The sequence below is a fragment of the Helianthus annuus genome, chromosome 14, assembly GCF_002127325.2.
Source record: "Helianthus annuus cultivar XRQ/B chromosome 14, HanXRQr2.0-SUNRISE, whole genome shotgun sequence".
NCBI classification, from domain to species: domain Eukaryota; kingdom Viridiplantae; phylum Streptophyta; class Magnoliopsida; order Asterales; family Asteraceae; genus Helianthus; species Helianthus annuus.
In genome coordinates, this window is record NC_035446.2 from 87425004 (window position 1) to 87450513 (window position 25510).

At 38.0% G+C, this 25510-nt stretch overlaps 1 pseudogene; it reads left to right on the forward strand.

Moving 5' to 3' along the window:
- Positions 1-13767: 13767 nt before the first annotated feature.
- LOC110905560 lies at positions 13768-14943 on the forward strand (annotated as a pseudogene).
- Positions 14944-25510: the final 10567 nt, after the last annotated feature.

The following is a 25510-nucleotide window of genomic DNA, read 5'->3' on the forward strand; positions in this document are numbered from 1 at the left end:
TTCACCATATGTCCTAAAAATTGCACTTCTTGTAGCCAGAATTCGCACTTCGAGAATTTGGCGTAAAGCTTTTCCTTTCTTAACAAAGTTAAGAGTGCATGTAAGTGCTCACAATGTTCCTCCTGACTTTTGGAATAAATGAGTATATCGTCAATGAACACGATTACAAATTTATCCAAGTATGGTTTACAAATTCTATTCATCATGTCCATAAATGCTGCTGGAGCATTTGTTAATCCGAAGGGCATGACTGTAAACTCATAATGACCATACCTAGTTCTGAAAGCAGTTTTAGGTATGTCCTCCTCTTGCACTTTCAGCTGGTGATATCCAGATCTTAAGTCTATCTTAGAAAAATACCTAGCTCCTTGCAATTGATCAAAAAGATCATCAATCCTAGGTAATGGGTATCGGTTCTTAATTGTAACCTTATTCAATTCCCTATAATCGATACACATTCTCATCGATCCATCTTTCTTTTTCACAAACAACACTGGTGCACCCCAAGGGGATGAACTAGGTTGTATAAATCCTTTGCTTAGTAATTCATCTAACTGCTTTTTCAATTCTAGCATTTCAGTAGGTGCTAATCGATAAGGTGCCTTAGCTATTGGTGTAGTACCTGGAATTAGATGAATTCTAAACTCTACTTCCCTATCCGGTGGTAACCCAGGTAATTCTTCTGGAAAGACATCTGGGTATTCTGAAACTATAGGGATGTCCTGGAGTTCCTTACTTTTAGTGTTAATGATTACAGAAATCATGTACACCATTTCTTGTTTCCTTGAATAACTAGCCAATTTCATTACTGAAATGAATTTTAATGGCTTCCGAGGTCTATCTCCTGTAATTAAGATTACTTCTCCTGTGGGGGTACGGATTTCTATGGAATTCTTATCACACAGGATTCAAGCATGGTTGGCGACTAACCAATCCATTCCTAATACTACATCGAATCCGGCTAAATTCATAGGTAACAAGTTTGCAGAAAATTTATGGCCTAACAGTTCTATCTTTCCTTCTTGCAATACCTTATCTATGTTGACAAAATTTCCATCTGCCGTTTCGACTGTAAAAATCTGCCTAAGGGTAGTTAGAGGTAAGTTAAGAGCTTGGCAGAATGAAGTATTAATGAAACTTTGGTTTGCACCAGAATCAAATAATACTTTTGCATAGACGTTATGCACTAAGAACGTACCCGCTATCACGTCTGGAATGAGTTCGGCTTCTTGAGTGGTCAGCTGGAATGCTCGTGCATTTTTCTTAGTAGTTCCTTCGGTCGTTTTAGCTCTACTGTCTGCTGGTTTAGCTAACTTAGGACATTCAGATTGGAAGTGTCCCGTTTCTCTTCAGTTATAACAAATTCTTGTTTTCCTTCTACAGTCTTCTTCACGATGTCCTCTTGCCTTGCAAAAGTTGCAAATTACATTGCATTGTCCATAGTGTTTCTTCTTGCAATTTCTGCAGAAAGGAGGTGACGAGTATTGCCCGGTTCCCCTTTTCTTGAAATTATTACCCACACGAAATCCTTGGGTAATCTTCTGAGCCAATTCCTTCTTGCGATCTTCTTCTCTGGTGCGGACTAGTTCATCGGTTAAGGTATTAGCTAATTCCACAGCATCGTCAATCGTGCGTGGTCTCGCAGCTTTAACGATGTTACGGATTTCTCCGATTAATCCCCAAATATAACGGGAAATGAGTACCAGTTCTGGCGAAGCATGTTCGAAGAATGTCGAAGTATATCCTCGACAATCTACACCTATCATATGATGACTCAGGAACTTGTTTGCCATTTGTTCCTTTTCGTATTCGGGACAGAATTTTCTTTCGACAAGACTCTTAAATTCGTCCCAATTCATCGCATAGGCCACTCTTCTTCCTTTTGCTTGTAGCACCGTGTTCCACCATTCTAGCGCCGCTTCTTTGAACAGGTTTGAAGCATACATAACTTGATCTGCTTCAGCACATTTACTTATTGCGATTACTGCTTCGGTTTTCTCTAACCATCGCAGTGTTGCAGTTGCCCCTTCATTACCTGCAAATTCTGCTGGTTTACAGGCAAGAAATTCCTTGTAAGTGCAACCAGGCGTTGCAGCTTTCATTTTCTTAGGGAGTGGGGCCTGTTGCGGATCATGATCATCATGATTGCCGCCTCCATTTATGCTGTTACTGCCGTTATCTTCCGGAGTATGTTTACTAGGAATTAATTGTGGTTTGGCAGGTTTTTGAACAGCAGCCACAATTTCTGGAATAGCGTTGGCTATCCCTTGAGCAATAAAGTGCTCAATATCTTGTCTAGTTATATATTGATCTTCCTGATTTTGCTCAGACTGATTTACTTCATTAACTGGTTCACTATTAGCGTTTTCCATCTGCTAATTAGTATTAATAGGAATTATTAGTGTCTAATTATTGATAACAAAATCACAGATAAATACACAGATCATTATAACATGCAAGCATAGCCAAAATTGTCGATGCCTCGACTTCTGTTTTGTTTGATATATTATACCTGCTTCAATACACACTGTTTATCTTACATTGTTTTATTGCCCATTTTACAAAGTCAGTTTTACTATATTAGTTATAATACAAACAAACTTCTCCAAACCCCTCCTATCTTTTGGTTCACTGGCAGTTTCAGTAACGACGCTCCCTCTCATCGTACTTCCAAGAGATTTGTTCTCCCATTTCCCGAATCCTATTCCCGATGCCTATCAGTTCTTCACCAAACTGACGCAGTTCAGCTAAATTTTCATAGTTCATTGGCGGATTAGGGATAGGTTCTGGATCAAACTGTGGGAGAAAACTATAGGGACTATTAACTATATTTTGGAATTGCCAGTCATTGGTCCACCATTCCTCCATTTGGCCTAATGGTCGGGTGTGAACTAGTGGGTCTGGAATAGCTGGTCCTAGGTTTATTGGGAATTGGGCTGTAGCAGGATAAGAGAAGAGATTATCGTTGATAGGCTCTAGAACATCACAATTATCCAGTAGGCGGTCTATTTCATCCTGGAATGTGATTTCCTCAGGCTGTTTAGAGCTTTCTCCGATCTCTATTCCCTTTTGCTTTAGGTCTATCCCTATTTCTGCTGGCTTGGAACTTTCTCCGGTTTCTACTTCTTTTCTCTTGCTCACACTCACAGGATTTTCTATTTTAAGGAGTCTCCTAGGTTTCCTTCGGCGCACCTTTCGCCACCTACATATCTTCTCCTCTTTTTAGGTTTTGCTTTTTCCAGCGGTGGAGCTTGGAATTCTAGCGGTTCCTCTATGTCAGCAATGTAACCAATGAAGTTGTGGGAGACTTCAAGTGGCACAGGATAGCGGTTGAGGTTCTGAAATGCTTCCGACATCTCATTCATGCTGTACGGCATATATGCAAAATGCACAAAATGCTAAGTTAAAACTTTGGAACAAAGCTTAACAAATAAACATTTTTATTGCACACCAATTTGTACAACATAACAGCAAACAGAACACACTCAGATCTATTTTTTTTTTATTTACTGGGAAGTACTTATTTCTAGATTTAGAGTTTAAAGATTTGCATTTTCTGCTACAGTAGCGAGCAGATACAGATTTGCCCATTTTTCATCTAAGTTATTTTCCCCTGGTGGATTACTGTTAATTTCCTGAATTTCCGGGTTAAACCTCACTCTCTTGGTTTGGGGTTTCTTTTTCTCTTGACCCTTCCTAATAATCAAATTTCTTTTCTCCGGTGTAAGTGGGTTTTCATAATTTGCCTTACGAACAAAGATTCCTTCCTCTAACTCGATGGGAGATTTGGAGGAAGAGGTTCCCTGTTCTTTAGGTGTACTATCTAATTTGCGATAGATAGCAGAAATCTTTTGTTTACCCATACTGTAATTTCAACAATTAATAAGTTAATGCACATATATTCACAGAATGACAAATAAACATTTTCCTAATTGTAATAGGCTTAAATTAATTAGACCAGTGAGCTTAATCAGTAAGCTTAAAACAGTGGCTCTGATACCACCTTTTCCTGTCACGGCCCCCGACCCGGTTTGACCGGTTTCAGGAGCCGCGGGACAGGATTCCCGTGGTATTTAATTTAGGCGACAGCGGAAGTCTTTTTAAAACAGGATCTTTTTATAATTTAAACTGCTCGTTTCATAACTTAGGGATAAATTCCCGAAATTTACAATAATGTGATTTCTCAGGGAAATCTTTATTTTCAAAACATGTTCATTTATTTATTTACATTGAGCCACTTTTCTAAGCTGGGAGTGCTCCACGGCACTTTTCTTTGCTCATACCAGATCACCTGAAACATGTTTGAAAAAGGTTTTGTCAGCGGGGAAATACTGAGTGAATCATTCATTTTACTGAAAATGACACATTGGTTATAATCTACAGTATTAAGGGGAATTACAATGTTTCTGATATTAAACCAACTACCCACAGTATTTGTCACTCGACCATCCATTGGCTAGCCCATTTGTCCAATGGTGTCTGTGACTGTGGTCAGATCACCCCTTGGCCACCCGTTTGTCCAAGTGTGACGGGAAACAAGTAATGTATACAAAACCCCACATACCGGCTGTAACTTGGTGATTACATAGACTTAATCACTGTAACTATAACTTTGAAAATAATTTGGAGTTTTGTAAAACAATTGATAAAAAGAGAATGACTCACATTGCAGATTTATGAGCAGAGTATAAGCTTTACTGATTAGCCTTCTAACCTTATTTAAATAACAATGCACACACAAACGGGATTAGTAACTACTTCAGCAGTTACGTCAATTCACGAGATTAAACCCTCACAACTATTATCAAGTGCGATACTTAACAATTCAATGGATTCACAACGAATGACAGAGCATAGTCCGAATTCGAACAACACTCAAACATTCAAGTTGAAATCATAATGAATAATAAAGTACAAGCTCAATTTGAGCAGCACTCGGACAATCGTTGGATAGTTATAATCGATCGGACGTTGAATCGTAATAGCGATCGAGTTATTACCCTGATTGCGGCAGCACCTCGTGATCGTGTGTGTGTTTATTGTGATATAACAGCTATAACTCGACGTATACAGAAGGTATAAACGTCGTTTCAACTTCTCTGTGCAAGTCCCAATGTCTGCTATTTATAGTAATTTTTGGGACTCCCTTACGGACCGTATGCCTGACCCCTTACGGTCCGTAAGCTAAGCAGTCTAATTCATAGGCTGCCTAGACTCGGGACTAGCCTTGGTGACTCAAGAATTTAACCAATCAGGACTGTGCAACGTTTTAATTTAGATAATTATCAGCTAGGGTTTGCCCCCCTTGAGTTTTAGGGGCCCTGATCCTGATTCCGATTATTCTGAAAATTTTAGGGCTAGTGCAGAATTAATTGGGTGTCTTAATTAAGGTTTTCTTATTGACTAATTATTGTCCTAACTATTGATTTTAGTGACAGTTGTTACACGTATGACTTCATTGGTATAGACACGAGCAACTCGTTCAACCTTGAAATCCTCGCGAATGGGAATGAATTGCGCGGACTTAGTCAAACGATCAATAACTACCCAAATGCTATCATAACCAGAAGGTGTACGTGGGAGTTTAGTTATGAAGTCCATCGCAATGCTATCCCATTTCCAAACGGGAATTTCGGGTTGTTCGAGTAGGCCAGACGGTCGTTGATGCTCGGCTTTGACTTTCGAACAGGTGAGACACTTGGAAACGTACACAGCAATGTCCTTCTTCATACCGGGCCACCAATAGGATGTACGTAGATTATGGTACATCTTGTCAGCGCCAGGATGAATTGAGTACCTAGATTTGTGTGCCTCGTTCATGATAAGGTCACGAAGATTGTCGCGATCTGGGATCCAGACGCGACCACAACAATAGAGGAGGCCATCAGGTTTCGAAACGAGTTGACTTCAGATGCTCCACGTATTTCTACAGCCATGGAACCTTCATTGATAGACGAGTACTGCGCTTCACGAATGCGATTGTGAAGATCACTCGAGATATGAAAACAACGAATGACATCTACATGAGCCTTACGACTAAGTGCATCGCCACGACATTCGCCTTACCAGGGTGGTAGCGAATCTCGCAGTCGTAGTCGTTGAGCAACTCCACCCAACGTCGCTGTCGCATATTGAGTTCTTTTTGGTCAAAGATGTGTTGTAGGCTCTTATGGTCAGTGAAAACCACACACTTAGTACCATATAGGTAGTGTCGCCAAATCTTTAACGCAAAAACAACTGCGCCAAGCTCGAGGTCATGGGTAGTATAATTTTTCTCATGTATTTTGAGTTGGCGAGAGGCGTAAGCGATGACTTTGTCTCGTTGCATTAGCACACAACCAAGACCTCGATTCGATGCATCACAATACACCACGAAATCATCATTCCCATCAGGGAGTGCGAGGATAGGAGCGTTGCAAAGTAAGTCCTTGAGAGTTTGAAAAGATTCCTCTTGCTCAGAACCCCAAGCAAAAGGTTTCTCTTTTTGAGTCAACGAAGTGAGAGGAACGGCGATCTTTGAAAAGTTCGAGATGAATTGACGGTAATAACCCGCCAATCCTAAGAAAGAACGGATTTCAGAAGGAGATTTAGGCGCGGTCCAATTCTTCACGGCTTCGATTTTTAAAGGGTCGACATGGATTCCTTTTTCACTAACAACGTGCCCAAGGAACTGAACTTCTTTGATCCAAAACTCGCATTTAGAAAACTTAGCATATAAACGTTCAACACGCAAAAGTTCAAGTATAAGGCGGAGATGACGCTCATGATCGGCTCGAGATTTAGAATAAATGAGGATATCATCAATGAAGACGATCACAAAGCGATCCAAGTAAGGCTTACAAATACAATTCATGAGATCCATGAACACAGCGGGTGCGTTGGTCAAGCCAAAAGGCATAACCACGAACTCGTAATGTCCATAGCGTGTGCGAAAAGCGGTTTTGGTAACGTCCTCTTCGAGGACTCGAAGTTGGTGATAACCAGAACGAAGATCGATTTTGGAGAAACAGGTAGCGTCTTGAAGTTGGTCAAAGAGGTCGTCGATACGCGGAAGAGGATAACGATTCTTAACGGTGAGTTTGTTGAGCTCACGATAGTCGATACACATGCGGAAAGAACCATCTTTCTTTTTAACGAAAAGCACAGGAGCAACAGGGTTCGGGTTAACAGGCGGCACAATCGCGTTACAAACGGGGTTGGATTGCTTTCGCTTCTTTCCCCTATTGTTATTCGATTGTTGGGTGATTTGATGGGCTGGCTTCGAAGGAACGGGGTTTGCGGCTTGCTTATCGCGAACACGGTTGTTGTTCAAGGACACGGCCAGACGGTAAATGGCTTCGATGCTATCGAGTTTGGCTGCCTCGATCGTATCACGCATGCTAGGGGGTAAACCATTGATATACTTGCTTTTCTTGCGATCAGGGGTCGAGACAAGGTGAGGGACAATGAAACAAAGTTGTTTGAAACGGGTGGTGTAGGCTAGGTTGTCGTCACCAATTTGCTTTAATACCCAAAATTCTTCCTCCAACTTTCGTTGCTCATGCGGAGGACAAAACTCATCCATCATCAGGGCCTTAGTCTCTTCCCATGTCAATGCATATGCCAACTCGTTCGAACAGATGTTTCTTTCATTCGTCCACCACTAGAGAGCTCGGGCTTGGAATACCCCAGTCGCGCTGCGCGTCTTGAGCTCTTCGGGGCACGCGCTATTGATAAATGTGACCTCTATGCTGTCAAATCACTCGAGCATGGCGGTCACCCCATCATTGCCAGTGAATGGCTTTGGATTGCACGATGAAAAGTGCTTGAAGTTGAACGAGACGGGCTTGCGTGTTTCAACCTTAGAGTCGACGGAAGAGTGAGGAGTTTCAGAGGCTCGAATCTCGGAAATGACCTTTGGGACGACGCGAGCAAATTGATCGGCCATGAAAGCCATCATCTTCTTTGTGGAGCGAGACTTTGACTTCTTAGACGCGTTGGAGTGACGAGAAGACATCTAAGATTCAAAAGAACGAATAGGTGAGACTTGGTCATAATGTTTGTTTAAGAAAACGAAATTGATCACATAGCATAAAGGTTCACATAGTATAAAAGGTTCAACTTGATTTACATAGCATAAAGGTTCAATTTGATTTACATAGCATAAAAGGTTCAATTTGATTCACATAGCATAAAAGTTTAAACGTTTCATATAGCATAGTCATGAATTCCACATAGCATAACATGAATAAACGAAAGCATTGTAAATTTAGTTTGTTCACGAGGGATTATTATTGTTTGTGATTGCGATAACGTGCGAAATGATTAAAACGACATTTGAAATGAATGAATGTTCAAGTATAAAAATCACATATAAATTGAGATACATAAAAGAGAGGCTCAATAAAACATTGGATTGTTTCAGGTAGAGAAACGCCGACTATTCCAAAGTGGGTCGAAAGTTCTTTCGAATTAGAGATATTGTGCTTTGGCCTATAAGTAAGATACTCTCGTCGAAAAGCGATTAACGGTATCTTACCCTTGAAGTTCATAAAAACTCCATGGTGACATCACCCTAGAATACCCAAAATCCAGAGATTTCACGGTTAAAAGTGGAGATTTGAAAGATAGAAAGGTGTAGAATTGAGTTTATATTAGAGAAGTACAAAATTTAGGTTAGAAAATTACAAGAAATCACGAGAAATCGAGAGAAAATAGTCCAAGACCTTGCTGGTCGAGTGGGAGCTTCTCATCAGAGTGAAAGGTGTCACACCCCAACCGATGGCGGAAACATTGGGATGAGACGAAGTGTGTATAGATTGCTAGAGACTTGATAACACTATGTGACAATATTTAATTAAATTCAAATTTCATTGCAAGTGCTAACTTGTCATACAATATTCAAAACAAAATACAACATTGTTTCAACAAATAACATAACATTAAAAGATAAATAGATTAAAGGTGTGTATCTAGTCCACCCTAAACTTGTTTCATCAATCATCCATACTTCATTAATCAACCTGCAACATGTATTAAAATAGAGTTTCAATGCAAAGGCAATGAGCGAGTATACAAGTTTGTTTACATAGCATAATAGAATAAAAGCTCAAATCCAACATGATTCATAATATGTGAATTACTAGTATGCAATTTTGGCGTACACTATGATCAAACCCAAGAATCCAACGCATAAAATAACCTAATCCCAATTGATAGCGGGATGGTAAATGTTTAACTTAACAATACCCCAAGTTTAACGGGCGGTGCGTAAATCCCGTAGCGCTATAATTGTTAAGGTGGGCTAGCAAAGTTAATGAGCATATACGTTCCAAATCGTTCAAATAGAGCATACAAGGATCATAAGTAAAGCACATTAGTTTCATGTTTGTACAAGGATTGAGTATGTTTAGTTTAGTTTAAAGATGTTTGCATAATTATACATGTTGCATCCCAAAGTGTAAAGGGGAAAAAGGGATCGAGTATACTCACGGTGGTTGCAAGCTTTCCCACTTGAAATCCCGCGAGCGAGTTTGGTGGATGGATTAAGTTGGAGCACCTAGTCCTTCTACACAAGGAAACGTAGGTGTGTGAGTTTGGCGTACAACGGAAGATTATAAATTTGGAGTTTAACATAACATAAAGTATGATATCAAAATAATCATCTTTAACTTACACTCTTATATGACACTACGTAACCACTAGGCTTATATTGTATTTCATGGGTAGTATGCCCATTAGAATCATACTTGGAGTGTTGAGTCTTAGATGGTATTCTACTACCTTAACATATAAACACAAGTTTAATATTAAAGGTTCGAATGAGTATATATATATATATATTTAAGTATAGTATTACATATTATTAAGTTCAATAATTCAAGTAGGAGGTAGAAGATTAAGATCTTCGTTTAGGCACCTCGAGTTATTCATGAATGTCATGTATGGGGTAGGAAGAACATGCTTCCATTTAGGGACCCCTTGAATGTTCACCACTTCACTTGATGTAAAGACAACCAAGGAGGGTCATGAACTAGGGTTAATACAAGTATGTAAATAATCTAAACTAAAAGAAATCATCAAATCATGTGAGGATTTTATGTTGGAACAACCCAAGTTGTTCCACAATCACTCATTCATCAAAGTCTAAGCTTGACATGACTTGTGGGTTAAATACCCTAACAAAACAGAGAGTTTATGAGGTTTAATCCTCTGATTTAAGTGTCTCAACCATGTTTTTAAGCTTAACCAACCATAAGAGGGGTTGTAAGCATTAGGACATTGATGTGAGATGTGTTAGACACAAGTTGGATGAAGTTTAAACAAGTATGTAAAAAAACAGAAAGTTTTTGGTCAATTTCAGAGCAATTCCAGGTCTGATTTCTCCAAGGAGAAGCCAAGGAATCAAACTCCATGATTAACCAAGCAAGTAGGAAGAAGAATCAAGTAATTTCGTTAAGAAATGAGCAAGTTATACCAAGTTTAGTGCAAGAGTATGAATCTATCCGAAAATGCAGATTCTTGCTTGAATTTGAGAGTGTTTGGAGAGATTTGAGAGTGATGAAAGTGTCCAAGTGCTTGGAGGACCTTGGGTACTTATAGGAGAGTGATTAGGGTTGATTTGAGGGGTTAACTATGGCTAAAACTCGGTTTAAACCAAGGAATCCCGCCCAAAAACGAAGCTGGTCGCGACTGTCCATCTTTTCTACAGACATGAGGCCCAGGCGGCCCGCCTGAGGTATCAGGCTAAGTCCACGCGGGCCGCGAGCCCTTTGTGGTTCTGGATATAAGTTTCATTTTTTACAATTTGGCCCCTGGAGTTGTGTATTTGATGCTTTTAAGGTATTTTAAGGGCCATATTTGCCACAAAGGCATAGTTTAAGATATGATTAAGTATGAGGAGTATAAACCAAGTATAATCAAGCGTATAAGTATCAAATCAAGTGTCGTTCTCGTTCAAAACACGTTTCATGCATAAGTTTAGATTAATTACAAGTTTCGCACATAGTTTCCAAGAATAACGATTAAACATCGATTGATTCACGAAGTCGAACATACGAGCATACATAGAATGTGTATAACATAAATGTAACAAAATACAAGCTTCATTAATGATCCAAGTCTCGGTTTGATAATGATTACAAGGAATGGAACGATTACAAGAACATAAAGTTTCCAAAAATAGAAGTACGAACAAAACTTTCTATAAATGGAAAGTACAAAAGAGTCGGGCGTTACAACTGAAATTTCATCAATTCCGGCCCGTTCTAACGGCCGGGAACCACCCCGTTCCATCAGATCTGGCCGTTCTTGACTGCTTTTCCCATGTTTAACCCGAAAACACACACACCTTGGCTAGTTAACATGATTTTGGTGAGATTTGTTATAAAATAGGTGAAATTACTTGGATTCGTGTTGCTTATGGTGAAAATGAGGTCACTCTTTGAAGTTCTTGTGAACTTATGATGACATCATCTTCAAACCACCTCAAATTCGTGGAATCATACAACTTCTTGATTAGGAAACATGGATTTAGACTAGATTTGAGTAAAAACGTATGGAAATCACCCAGATCCAGGTCGTTCCTTAATGGGATGACATTACCCTTGAAGTTCATAAGAACTCAATGGTGACATCACCCTAGAATACCCAAAATCCAGAGATTTCACGGTTAAAAGTGGAGATTTGAAAGATAGAAAGGTGTAGAATTGAGTTTATATTAGAGAAGTACAAAATTTAGGTTAGAAAATTACAAGAAATCACGAGAAATCGAGAGAAAATAGTCCAAGAGCTTGTTGGTCGAGTGGGAGCTTCTCATCAGAGTGAAAGGTGTGTGGAGTGGGGTATTTATAGGCAGGAGAGGGAAGGAAAAGGGAAAGGGGCATTTGGGTCGGTTGGCCCGTTCGATCGGACGACCTGTTCGATCGGATGGCCCATCCGATCGGCTGGCCTGTCCGTTCGGACGGCCCATCCGATCGGCTGGCCTGTCCGTTCGGACGGCCCATCCGATCGGCTAGGCCATCCGTTCGGACGACCTGTCCGTTCGGATGTGCTTTGGCCAGTTTCGTCGGGTGTTTTGCGTCGCGATAGCTTCGGGCACTTATTTCATTCATATTTATTTATTTATTTATTTATTTATTTATTTATTTATTTATTATTATTAATCACAAAAGGGTCGTATATACGTATCTATATTTCTGATATTCGGTGCGGTGATCGAGTTACGCGTGCCTTCGAATGCGCTCTTCGATGTGATGTGCCACAATGATTATCGGGGCACTACTTGCTCGTATTGCCGTCATCGTCACGATGGCTGGAGACATGGTACTCACCCGATAGTCTTTGTTAGCGTTGATTGTTTATGTTTTGACACCTCACGCCTATCGAGGAGGGTGGATTAAGCCCTCACTCAACATCATCGTTAGTGTTGTTAGTTACGAAAATAGCTTGTAATAGCGATAGAATATGCGTAATTATTCGGTTATACTTCGATATAGCGATGTACCTGATATTGTTACATTATGATCCGAATCTCTGGTGTTAGGCGTAACGAGTGTAACGAGCAGTAACAACGCACGAAAGTGCGGGTTTTTACGAAAGTGTTGTGTTTTGTGTTATTTTATCAAACAATGTTCACTTACATTTTGTAATTACGTTTTTTCTTGCGTTATGGATTATAGAGAATTTGAAGTTTTATAATAACACTTGATAAAAAATGTAGAAGTTTTATGATACTAATTAAAAAAAATGTTGACGTTTTATACTAACACTTGATAAAAAAATGTAGAAGTTTTATAATACTAATTAAAAAAAATGTTGACGTTTTATAATACTAATTAAAAAAAATGTTGAGGTTTTATACTAACACTTGATAAAAAATGTATAAGTTTTATAATACTAATTAAAAAAAAATGTTGATGTTTTAAATAATAATTAATAAATAAAAATGTTGCCATTTTTTTAAATATATTAAATAAAAAATCACATTTATACATTTATATACCTTCCTTTTATAACAATAAATAATAGTAAATATAAATGTTTATATTTTTTTTTATTTTAACAACAATTTAAAAATATATATATATATAAAGTTTTTTTTAAATAATATTTCACTCACTTGAAAACCCTCCATACCCTTTAAATTCCACACAAAAGAGCCAATGATTGGGCAATCATTGGCTGACACCCACTCATTGACAATTAATAGGATGTGTGAAAAAGTAACAAAAAAGTAAACGTATAGGGCAATGAGGGGGATTATCAGGTGGGTCCATTTTCAGACGTATAGGGCAATGACGGGTGTATAGGGTTAGGGGATGTGTGGATAAATTGAGAGGATGTGTGGATAACCAAAGCCTTTTTTAAACACCCTTTTAGCCCTAATAAAAGTCATTATGAACTAATTTTAAAAATCAGATTATTTATTTTCTTAAACGAACTAGTGCAAGTAATGTTCCCTCAATTCAAATCGTTTAATGACAAATCAAGGGATTCACCTTTCTACGCACGTAATATTAATCAACGAATCAGTATAAAATCTTGAAAAATAAATGAAACAACGACTCAGATTGTAAATTTGAATTTTGTAGATATACTTATCACGTATTTAGAGAACTTATATTAAACAGTAATAATTTTCAGTTACAAATAATAGAACTTATTTTATAAACACCGACATTCTGTACACAATAAAATTCGTATAAATAAGTAACACACCCTAATTTCATATTCACCATACTACTAAATAAATTGCTTCAAAACTCACTGTACTACAATCTGTAGGCTATGGAGAAATACGATAGAATCATGGAAATTGGACGTGGGGCTTATGGAGTTGTGTGGAAAGCCATGAATAAGCAAACTGGTGAACTTGTTGCGATCAAGAAACTCATCGAAGAATATCACACAGCGGAAGAGTGCATGAACCTGAGGGAAGTCAAATCACTCATCAAGATGGCCAATCATCCGAATATCGTAAAACTCAAGGAGATCATACGAGAAAACAACACATTGTTCTTGATATTCGAATGCATGGAATGCGATCTCTACAAGTTTACGGCTGCAAGAATGAAACCTTTCTCCGAAACAGAAATCAGGAACTTGTGTTTCCAAATCTTTCAAGGACTTGCACACATGCACCACAAAGGATACTTTCACCGTGATCTCAAACCGGAGAACCTTCTTGTATCTAACAATCTGGTAAAGATCAGTGATCTTGGTATGGCACGCGAGATGAATGGTAAACCGCCATATACGCATAATGTTACAACGTTGTGGTATCATGCCCCGGAGGTCTTTCTACGTGCGCCATATTACAATTCTTCGGTTGATATGTGGGCAGCTGGTGCAATCATGGCTGAGTTATTTACCAACCAACCATTGTTTCAAGGTTCTTCTGAATCAGATGTAATGTATAAAATCTGCCGAGTGCTAGGCACCCCAACTGAAAGTACATGGTTCTCGGGACTTGATCTTGCTAGAAACATATGTTATCGGTTTCCTGATTTCCCTGGTGTGCGGTTTTCTGAACTATTGCCGACTGCAAGCTCTGATGCGGTTAATCTTATTGCTTCACTTCTTTCATGGTGTCCTTGTGAAAGGCCCACAGCCAGCGCTCCAACATCCTTTCTTTCATGGGTGTTATCGCGTGCCTCCAACCGTCCGCCTTGAAGACACATGTTGTAACATTCTTAATTCCGTACCACTCGTGTTCAGGATTGCTAGGCAACGAGAGCTGTTGAAGGAGACAAGAAGCTTAAGAAGTTGTGCGACTGGGTCAGAAAGAGTGGATGCAAGTGAAGATCCGATTCACAAGCTCCTGTTAAATCCATTTGTGTTTTTGAAGTAAAAGATGTTTTGGATGTAATAGAATCGAAATACCCTGAACCTATATGGAACTGAGGTTAACTTTGTGTATAGGGTTTTAGTTTGTATTGGATTTGTTCTGGTTAATCAATATTGAATGACCTTCGAAAGGTGTTCAAAAAGATCTGTGACATGTGCTCGAAAGATGCTCGAAAGATATGTGACATGTGCTCGAAAGACTTCGAAAGATCATCTTTCGAAGCTGTCTTGGTGTTTATCTTTCGTTTGATGCAGATGTTTCGAAGGATCCAGATGTTGTGGAATTTTATGAGCTCAGACAGTTTGTTGGGGTTAATCATTTAATTCACTTGGAGTCGGGTCGGGTGTTCGCAAGGATTATTCAAACCGGGCTTCAAAGTTTCAACATCAAAATTCGTACGGGCTTTGGGAACACGCGGGGTGATGCAGCATGATGAACACAAGAGATGATGAAGACTTGATGTTTGAAAATGTGGGGTAGTCACGGTTACCGATGCAATGACAAAAATGGTAACGCGACTATTATGGGCCAAAAACAACACGGTATGTTCGCTTCCGCACATCAGTATTTATGATTGTTACCGGTTATTCGGAAATGTTCGAAAGGATTTTGTTTATTGTCATATTCTCGCATTTGAAGACGAACGTATGAACCTGGAACGTCTATACCGATCCTAACGAGTTCACAAAGTCTTTGGAGGGATACAAGTCGGATCCTACGGGGTACTAGGCGAAATTTCTTTATCAACTAGAATATGCAACGAAGAAATCTTTTTGTTTATTGTCATATTCTCGCATTTGGTAACGAATGAATGAACCTAGAATGTCAATATCGGTCCTAACGAGTTCACAAATTCTTTGGAGGGATACAATTCAGATCCTACGGGGTACCAGGGGACGCTCTTATTCAACTAGATTATGCAAAGAAGAAAGTCATGTTCGTGAATTTTCGGAACCGAGAATATTCAATGAAGATTGATGACAGTTCCGCTCAGTGGAGGGAATTGGTGAACATTTGACGACAGTTTCTTTGAAGTGGAAAGAATCTGTTAAGGTTTAGAGATTTTACCAAAGAAATGGGGGGATAAAATTTTCATTTGTTGAATTTCTTCGGTAAATCTCTAAACGCAATCACAGGTGGTAGAGTTTGTGATTTTCTGGTGAGACAAGGGGGTTCTGCGTGGAATGTTTTGCACAGACACATATTTGAGGATTTTAATTAATTCTCCAGCCAGCGTGAAGGGTTTTGCACGGAAACATACAGGTATCTAAAGTCGACAGTTGTTTCAAAGCGCTGTTTACTGAAGACCTGGGGAATCTTTATGGAAGTTGATAATTCAAGGCTGAAGACCTGCAGGATTCAGTTTTGGGTTTGATGTTTCTTTGGGATTTTACAGGGATCTGGGGGTAACTCAATTCGTTGAGTTTGCAAACGATGTACTTGGTCAAGCTGACTTCCTGGGTACTGATGCTGAAGATCCGTAGTGCATTACGTGGTCGACTTCACAAAGGCGAGACAATGAGATCTGGATGTAGTTCAACTAAGCGTGCCGTTTGGTTGAGCTTGCAAGGGATACACTTGGTCAAGCTGACTTTCCTGAGTGTTGATGCTGAAGATTAAAGTGCATTACTTGGTCGATTTCACAAAGACGGTTTACAGAAGACAGTTCACCAGAAATCTCTATCAATGTAGTATGCTTGAAGATCAAGACTTGATGCAGCTTTTAAAGAATGGAACCCTTATCAAATGCCGGTTGGAGTATTGGAAGATCAGCGGAAGATCGGTCAATTGAGTCCTTTGAGGAAATTGCACAACACTCAACACGGATACGCGTACTTTAAGGGGGAAACATTATACAAGGAGCATCAAGATACTACTTACCTGGATCATCGGTCAAGGGGGAATTGGTTAACACAGAGAAGATGAATACTTGACTGAAGATCGATTGCAGTTGCATGTTCAGCATTCGACAGCAACGGACAAGGGGGAATTTGTTGATGCAGATTTTGTGTCCGATGCTTGTCGAATAGATTAGTTATTATTTTACGCTGAATTTGTAATAGTTAGTGAAACGGTCTATCGAACGTGTATAGACCCGCTCGTTTGAAGTGGTCAAACGAGAGGGTTATTCGGTTGACCGTGTGTTGTTGCAAGACAAGTTATGGTTGTTAATGTTGGTGTCGAAGGATAAGGCATCGAAGGATTGTGTATCCTTCGATGAGCTCGAAAGATATCCATCGAAGGATGGACCTCGAAGGATATGTGATCCTTCGAGGTATGTATGTGTCTTTCGAAAGCTGGATGGTCGACAGATGATCTGTCGACCAGTCAGCTTGATCCTTCGACTGTGCAACCTGTGTTTGGTATAAATACCAACACCTTGTCTTGTAAAACATAAGAGTGAGAGCACAAGTGTGTGCTAGAGAGTGAATGGAGGTTTGAGTCCTCACCGGGAGAAATCACCACTTGATTTCTCCCTGGATGTATACTTCTTTGGTATTAGTTCGGTTATCATGTAATCGGGCCGACTTGTAATGTTTACTACCGGATTAATACAAAGTTTGTTTGTTATCATCTCTCTTATCTCTTCCATCTTTGAACATAAACATAAAATCACGGTTTCAGTCCCGAAACCTGGACCTACAGCCGGCCACCGTCGCCGCTACACAGGCCTATACCCGCGTTTCGTTAGTTCGTGTAACTAACACCTGTTTGTTGAACCTCGATGTCTCAACCGGTTATTTACTAACCGAAGGTATATCTAAACCCCCTATGGTTTGTGTTTTTATTTCGTGTTTGCATGTCGGTGATCTTGTTCCATTGAGAATACTCCTTGTTATAAAAGTGTTCATATTATTTATATATTGTTACCTATGCTTCCGTTGCTTAAAAATGTGTGTGTGTGTGTGTGTGTGTGTGTGTATAGGGTCAGGATTTAGAGAGAACGGTGAAAAGTGTGAGAACGGTGAGAACAATTTTGGTGATGACATGTGGCATTGATGTTAAATTACACTAAGGGGTAATATTGTCAAAAAACTCACTCACGTGAACTAACTGGGTGTTCAAATAAAACGCCATAACAAAAAAAAAACTATTTTTTTAGCTATAATTTACAACAGCTCAAAAAAAAAGCCATAAACTACAGTTAAAACGCCACTCCAGAAAAAGCTATTTTTAAGCTATAATTTACAACAGCTCAAATAGCTCCCATTAAAACGCCATAACAAAAAAAAAAAAAAAAAAAAAACTATTTTTTTGAGCTATAATTTACAACAGCTCAAAAAAACCATTTTTTTAGCTATAATTTACAACAGCTCAAAAAAACCATTTTTTTAGCCATGTAGCTCAAAAAACGCCATAAGATCCCACTTAAAACGCTACGCCAAAAAAAAACTATTTTTTAGCTATAATTTACAATAGCTCAAAAAAAAAAAAAACATTTTTTGAGCCATATAGCTCAAAAAACATTTTTTTTTGTCTAACTGCCTAAATTAATATCTTTTGAGCTCAGAAAAATCATAATTTGTACTGTAAAAACGCCATAAAACACCCACTTCAGAAAACACAATGAAAAAACTCAGTTGAAAACGCCATAAAACACTCAGTTCAGAAAAAACGCCATAAAATAACTAGTTAAAACTAGGGATGGCAATAGGTAACCTGTATTTAACCTGCTAAGACACGATAACAGAAAAGTACACCATGTGATTTTTTACGTTTTTAAAAATAATCAAAATTTGAAAGTTAGGATCCATTATTTCTCCTTCTAGGTGCATAAAATATATGTCACACCCTGACTTTTGCGGAAGCGTGGTTTATTTGGTGTGACTTCTTAATACCACAGGAACAATCATAACATCAACTATATGATAAACCATAGATTTGCCATCCATTACATAAGTGTAAAACATAACAAAATCATTTTAAAACGTCGACTTCAGATTCCAGCTTTACAAATCTTACAAATTGATTTTGAGTTCATTAAAGACTTGTCAAAAAGTTAATGCATAACACCAAGGTTTGGAAGACGTGTCTCGTCCAGGAATAAGACACACTGACCAAACTCAAAGACCATGGATGACTTCTTTATTCTTAACGCAGCATAAAAACTTCCAACGCCCACCAGATCCTCTTTACAGATTCCCTGAAATACATGTACTTTGAAAAACATCAACAAAAGTTTAGCGAGTTCATGTGTTCGTTTGTGTGTATGTATAAACCTTTGAAACGTTGTAAGTATATAAGTAAGTCCCTGGTATGTAGCAATAAGGAAAAAGAGATCACCAATGGTTTGCAAGGCCATTTATATGTGTGAAGTGATGTAGGAAAACTCAAACCTAGCAGATTTCGCATCGAGCTTCCGGCTGTAAGACATAGTCACCACATTGTCCACTCAGCGGACTCAGGAGTGGGGCTCGCTACACCTAAATAGATCTATCACTCATGTCCCTCGGTCCTACAACGAGGATTAATGGCCTTAAGTATCCGCCTACCCACTCACATGATCTAAGTAGTAACCCTCCTTAAGCTAACGATACCATGTATAAAATGTCTGTAATAATTGTAACATGTATTTCACCCCCGAAGTATAAAACTGAAAATAGTTAAGAGAAAAGGGGGACATGAACTCACTGTTTTGTGTCTTCGTATCCAATGTAACTCGAAGCTCCCTCTAGAACGCACGACTACCTACATGCGTACTATGGTCTATTAGACGAACGGTTCGTGCCTTGTCCTAGTATTGATTAGTGCCTTTGAGTTACGTTTTAAAGTGTCTTCAATATTTTTGTAATAATACTTCTCAAGTATTGTTATTCGTATTTCCTTCCCAAGGATGGAAGTATCTCATACTTGTGTATTCATATTTTTATGTTCGAGAAACTTGCCATGTATTGGCGTCGTATTCCGGTGTAGTATTCCAAATATAAATATGCCAATGTATTCCCAATTATATTTTTCCGAAACAATATATTTTCAAGTCCCACTTTTAGATAATATATGATAACTCATTTTGTCCCATAAATAATGTATCGTCCAGAAAACATATATATTTTCCCAAAATCATATATCTTATAATATGCTAAGAAAGTATATTTTTATTTCCCAAAAATAATATATTTTCTCCTTGTCGAAAATATGATATACCTGGTAATATGTACAAAAATCATATTTTTACTTCTTTCGTTTTCCAAAATAGTATTTACCAAAAATATAGTGTATTGACGTCTTTCGGAATATTTCGTAAGTTATGTTTTAGCGTTTGGTTCCACAATAACGAGCGTGTAACTTAAATATTTATTCCTTGTAATTTTTGGTATTATTCTGGAGTTATAATTGTGATGGTATTTCGCTAAGTAACATTATTTTGCCCTAAAATAATATAAGTAGTTCACAAATCAAACAATTATTCACACAAGCGTTTTAGTATAGAATATATATTCTAGATATATATTTGTCCGCTTTTACTTACGAAAACCCACCTCCGACACTTTGAAATTTTGTAACAAAACTTATGGCGAAGTTTACTTCGGAAAAACAAAGTTAAACACATTTGTAAACACTTGTTAGAAAATAATTTTCTAAGTCTTGGGATTTTTAGAAAATTTCGCCAGAGTTTCTCCTAAAAACGGAGGTGTCCATGCTATTAAGCATATCATTTTCTTTTCAAAATCAATCAACAATCAATCCTTAAACAATTTTACATCATCAAGAGCGAAAACTATGTGCGTTACATCTTAATCATGAACTTGATACATTCCGAAAATGCGTAGTAACTTGGTAAAGCTTTTAGTGGACTTAGTTACCTTTCAAAGCGTAATTATTTCTTTAAAAATCATTTTCTTACAAAAGTTTAGTGTTTACAACTTGTAAACAATTTTTAAAAAAATTAATCTTTTGAACTCTTCTTGTAAATAAAAGGTTTCTACACTTATTTCATTTCCAAAAATGGTGTAAGTGTATGTAAAAGCCATAATCTTTTAAAATCGATTTTTAAACTTGGTTTATTTAGAAAAGTCTTTTGTAGAACTCGGATCTACATGATCATCAACTTACTTTGTTCACTCATATTTCAAGAAATCTATTTCATTCAAGTTAATGCTTAAATTAGAAGGTGATTACTTCATGTATCACATAATCACCTTCCTAGTCTTGTTAAATCAAGTTTCTAAACATCATTTAACAAGCTCCATATGGTGATTAACATCACATACCCAAGAATCACTAAGAAATTAGCAACATATTCATATCAACATCCTACTAGTAACATTTCATCTTCATGTAAACTTTATGTTCAAGTTTCTTGTTTAACTCTTTTAGTGTTCTTGTAAATTTCATCATACTATAACTTTTAACTACTCAAAATAGAAATAATCAAGGGTTAAACAAGGACTTACAAATAGCTCAAATTCTATGGAAGATTTCTAGTGAAAAAGATGGTGAAAATGGATGATGAAAGCAAGTAATGAAGCTCCTTCAAGTTCCTCAAGTTTCCACCTTCACAAGGCACCTCCTAATACTTGACTCAAGCTTGAAAATGGATGAAGATGGTGGTGTTGAGGTGGCGGTGGTGGCGGTTATGGAGTGAGCCGAGAAGGGAGAGAGAGAGTTAGAGGAGATGGAGTGTGAACTTGTGAAGGAATGATAAAGATATCTAGTGCACCATACTTGTAAGATTGTTACTCAATATTATGGCCAGTAGATCAAGTAAGATATCAAATAAAATATTAGAATGAGATCTAGTGAGATTTGTTGGTGATTTGGGTGGGTCCTTGTGACTAAAAATGGGTAATTGGGGGGGGGGTTAGATGTAATATTTTGATGGAAGTTGGTAAATACTAGTTAATTTCCAAGTATATACTTACATGTGTTAGTTAGATGTAATATTTTGATGGAAGTTGGTAAATACTAGTTAATTTACAAGTATATACTTACATGTGTTTGGCCAAAATTTGGTGTCCCTGGTAATGTCCGGTTATTTGGTTAGAAACCGTTCTGTTAAAGTGCTTAATTATACCGTAAAGTGTCTTATATATATATATATATATATATATATATATATATATATATATATATATATATATATATATATATATATATATATATATATCTTTGTAACACTTTTAATTCCCGACACTTAGGGAAACATATAGGACCATTCTGCCATATTTTTGGCACCTTACTGGCATATTAGATGCTGAATTTTTGCTGAAAATGCAGAATTCTGCACTTAAAGTGTGTTTTAGGCACTTCCCGGCACTCACACTATCACCTAGTGACGCAGTTTTATAGTCCTCACTTCCCTACACATCATACTAGTGTAATACCTTGTTCCTGGGCCTCAAAACACTGTCTGTCTTTTTACTGGCACTGTCTGTATATTTATGAGTTATCCACTAGGTGTGCTAACTGTGCTATGTGCATCAAGTATGTCACTAAAGTTTGTATGCAATGAATGGAGTGACTGTATGATTATGATGCATATGTATGTATGATAAAGAAATCATAAAGCAGTTTAAGTCATCGGTTGTAATGTAGCACAATCATTAAGCATAAATCAATTATTAAATAAACGTACGGATGCATGCAAATTTGATGGTTGTCACAATATACATCTGCCTTATAGACATTGGATATAAAGTAGTTAAACGAGTCATATTCATGTTTAAAATTTTTGTTGTTCGCGTTATCAGATACCTGTTAGACCTGCTAAGACACGATTTGCCAGCCCTAGTTAAAACGTGTAACAACTCGAGTTTCCAAACACGTAACCTGTTTTGCGATGATGCTTGTGTGACTTAGATGCTTTGTAATTATATGTGTTTATATTATATACTGGAGATGTTTGTAGTTGTGCGTGCCTATGTTTTAAAATGTTGGTTTTAAGATGATTGGTGTATAAACTGTAAAAGCTAACCTTACATTCATGCACTCGACGAAAACACCCACCCCCACCCGACGAACACCCACTCGACGAAAACACCGTGTTTTCGTCGCCTTCATTAATTCCGTTGAGAATGGGCTTTGGCCCAATTATGCGGCCCTCTTGTGTGATCCCTTGGCTTTATAACTATTGTATAGCAAACCAAACCCTACTTCCCCACCTATTTGTGCGACGGCTATGGACAAACTCCCAATTCGAGACATCATCTTGGCCGATTAAGTCTTTGGTTAGTAATTCTATATTCATGTTAACTGTTGATGTGGAGTATATGTGATGTCAGCATGATTTTCTTGTTAATAATTGTCCTAATCGATGATCGTTCATTATTAAATTACTAGATTATACAGTGATGATTTTTATGTATTGGTTTCTTTGATCTTGAGTTGTGTGTCTCGATGAACAAGTAAAGTGGTTGGCCTACTAAATGCAATCAGCATGATAAATTCAGCTATCCAATTTAAATGTAATCTCACTGATGGTTTCGCCCCAATAGTATTAGGACTAGGTGTATGGTTGTCAGCCACTATATGAAATCCATGAACCTAGTTGGAGTACTGATGATAATAATGATGATATGAAGTTCTGTGAATGTAGGGTTTGCATTATAATCCATGATCGTATGTTATGTGAATTAGGGTAGTGCATGATTTGGGTCCCTTTAAACCATTGAATAAATTTGTGATTTGATCGAATAGATGCGTAGACGAAAACTGTTAATTGAGTAATGAATGTATAATAATCATTGATGATGATGATGATCTGATGATTAGGGCTGTAAACACACTATAGCCGTCTGAACTTGACTCTCGACGAAACTTAGCATATTCCGGCACGACGAAACATTTATGTTTCGTCGAACTCTGACGCCAATGAAACTTGAAGGGTTTCACCACCTGCTGACCCGACGAAACAAGTGTGGTTTTGTCACATAGGGTTTCGTTGAAGGGCTCCTTTCTCCGAAGGACTTTACACGAACAGTGAACTGTAATGGTTGTATAAATTGCATGTAAGATATTGAATGACTAGGTGATGGTATCTTCTGCTAATACTATATGGAATTATCAAATAACATGACTTGGTTTCTTGAATGGCACACTTAACTGTTAAGCATTGATATGAGTCGTGCATGAGAATTATGAGTTCTGAATGAGTTGGTATAACTTCTATGTACTATGTGATGATTTCTGATTGATTACACTCTATGACTTTTAATGATACAGAGATATTTTGAATGAAACTGATTTTTGTATACATGAATCACAATAGGCTTTGACTGATTAATTGGAAACAAGTAGTTAATCAACCGAGCAAACCGAGGTGAGTTCACACTTTCTACAAGGCATGGGATTCCCAAGGGTTGGGAATGGGTTAATAAACTAAAACGGAATCTACATATCCTCCTTGGGTAGGATATCTACAGCCATCCTCCTTAGGTAGGATGCCACTATAAATCCTGCGTATTCTCCTTGAGTAGAACTACGTACGTTCGTCCTCCTTGGGTAGGACAACAACCTTAAACTTACTAGACAAAACTCTATCATGAAGTCCCTCCTCTTTATATCGACTTAATCGCCGAGGCCGATGGCGAGCGGGTCATTAGTTAATAGCGCTATTAGGTTTAACAAACCTCACACCGTGTCGTTCGAACGGGCGTGTACTAATGGACTATGGCAAACTGTCAGTGATGATAGACACTGATGCAGGGCACAACTTATATTTCGTTAGTAGTCGATATGGTATGGTCTAGTGGTTCACAGGGGAAGCCCCCCACTTCTTATGGTTAAGGTTTGGGAAACAGGGTAACTGGTAATTCACATGGGAAGCCCCCACCATCTATGGATATGTTTGGGAAACAGGGTAAACTGGTTAATCATATTTCAACAATGGGGTAAACCCCACGGCAACTAAGCCAACTAAAGACAAACTATGTTTTCGTAAGCAACTTAAAAAGAACACCCACCTGTGAACTCGCTCAACTTTGTTGTTGATTTGTTGTTACATGCCTTAAGGCCTCTAGGTGCATAACAATGGAACTTGCTGTCTGGGAAGCTGGAGTGGTCATGGGTCGAGATACATGGAAACGCAACACAAGACTAAGAGCCTTTATATGTCGTTTATAAACATTTAACGAATAGTATATGCTTCCGCTGTAAACTGTGAAATATTGTAACGTTGTAACACTATTGTTAATAAATGAAAGTTTTATTTCGATATACTCATGAGTTCAACGTGATTGGTGGCTAAGATCCTGGTCAGTCACGCCTCCAAGCGTTGGTACTCCGCATGTGGATTTTGGGGGTGTGACAAAATGCCATAAAAACACCTAGTTCATAAAAACGCCATGAAAATAACTAGTCAAAAATGCCATAAAACACCCAGTTCAGAAAAATGCCATAAAACCAAGTTAATTTTTTTTTCGAAGAGTATATCAATAGTATACTCGTTGGAAAGATAAAAAATGCTGAGTTTTATTGTGTAATTTTTTTTGAAAAATAATAACGTATAAAAAAGTTATTGTCGTTTAAATATGATGGGGGAAAATGGCATGTGCACCTTTGTTTGGATATTCCTATTTTACCCCTCCTGGAAGTTCCAAGGTCCCTATTATTTAGAAAAATGTCACCGCATCAATCTCAGCCACAAACCACTGAGATCTTGTGGCTGAGAATCGTTCTCACACTTTGAGGGCTTCTCTCCTGATCTTGTTCCTATATATATATATATATATATATATATATATA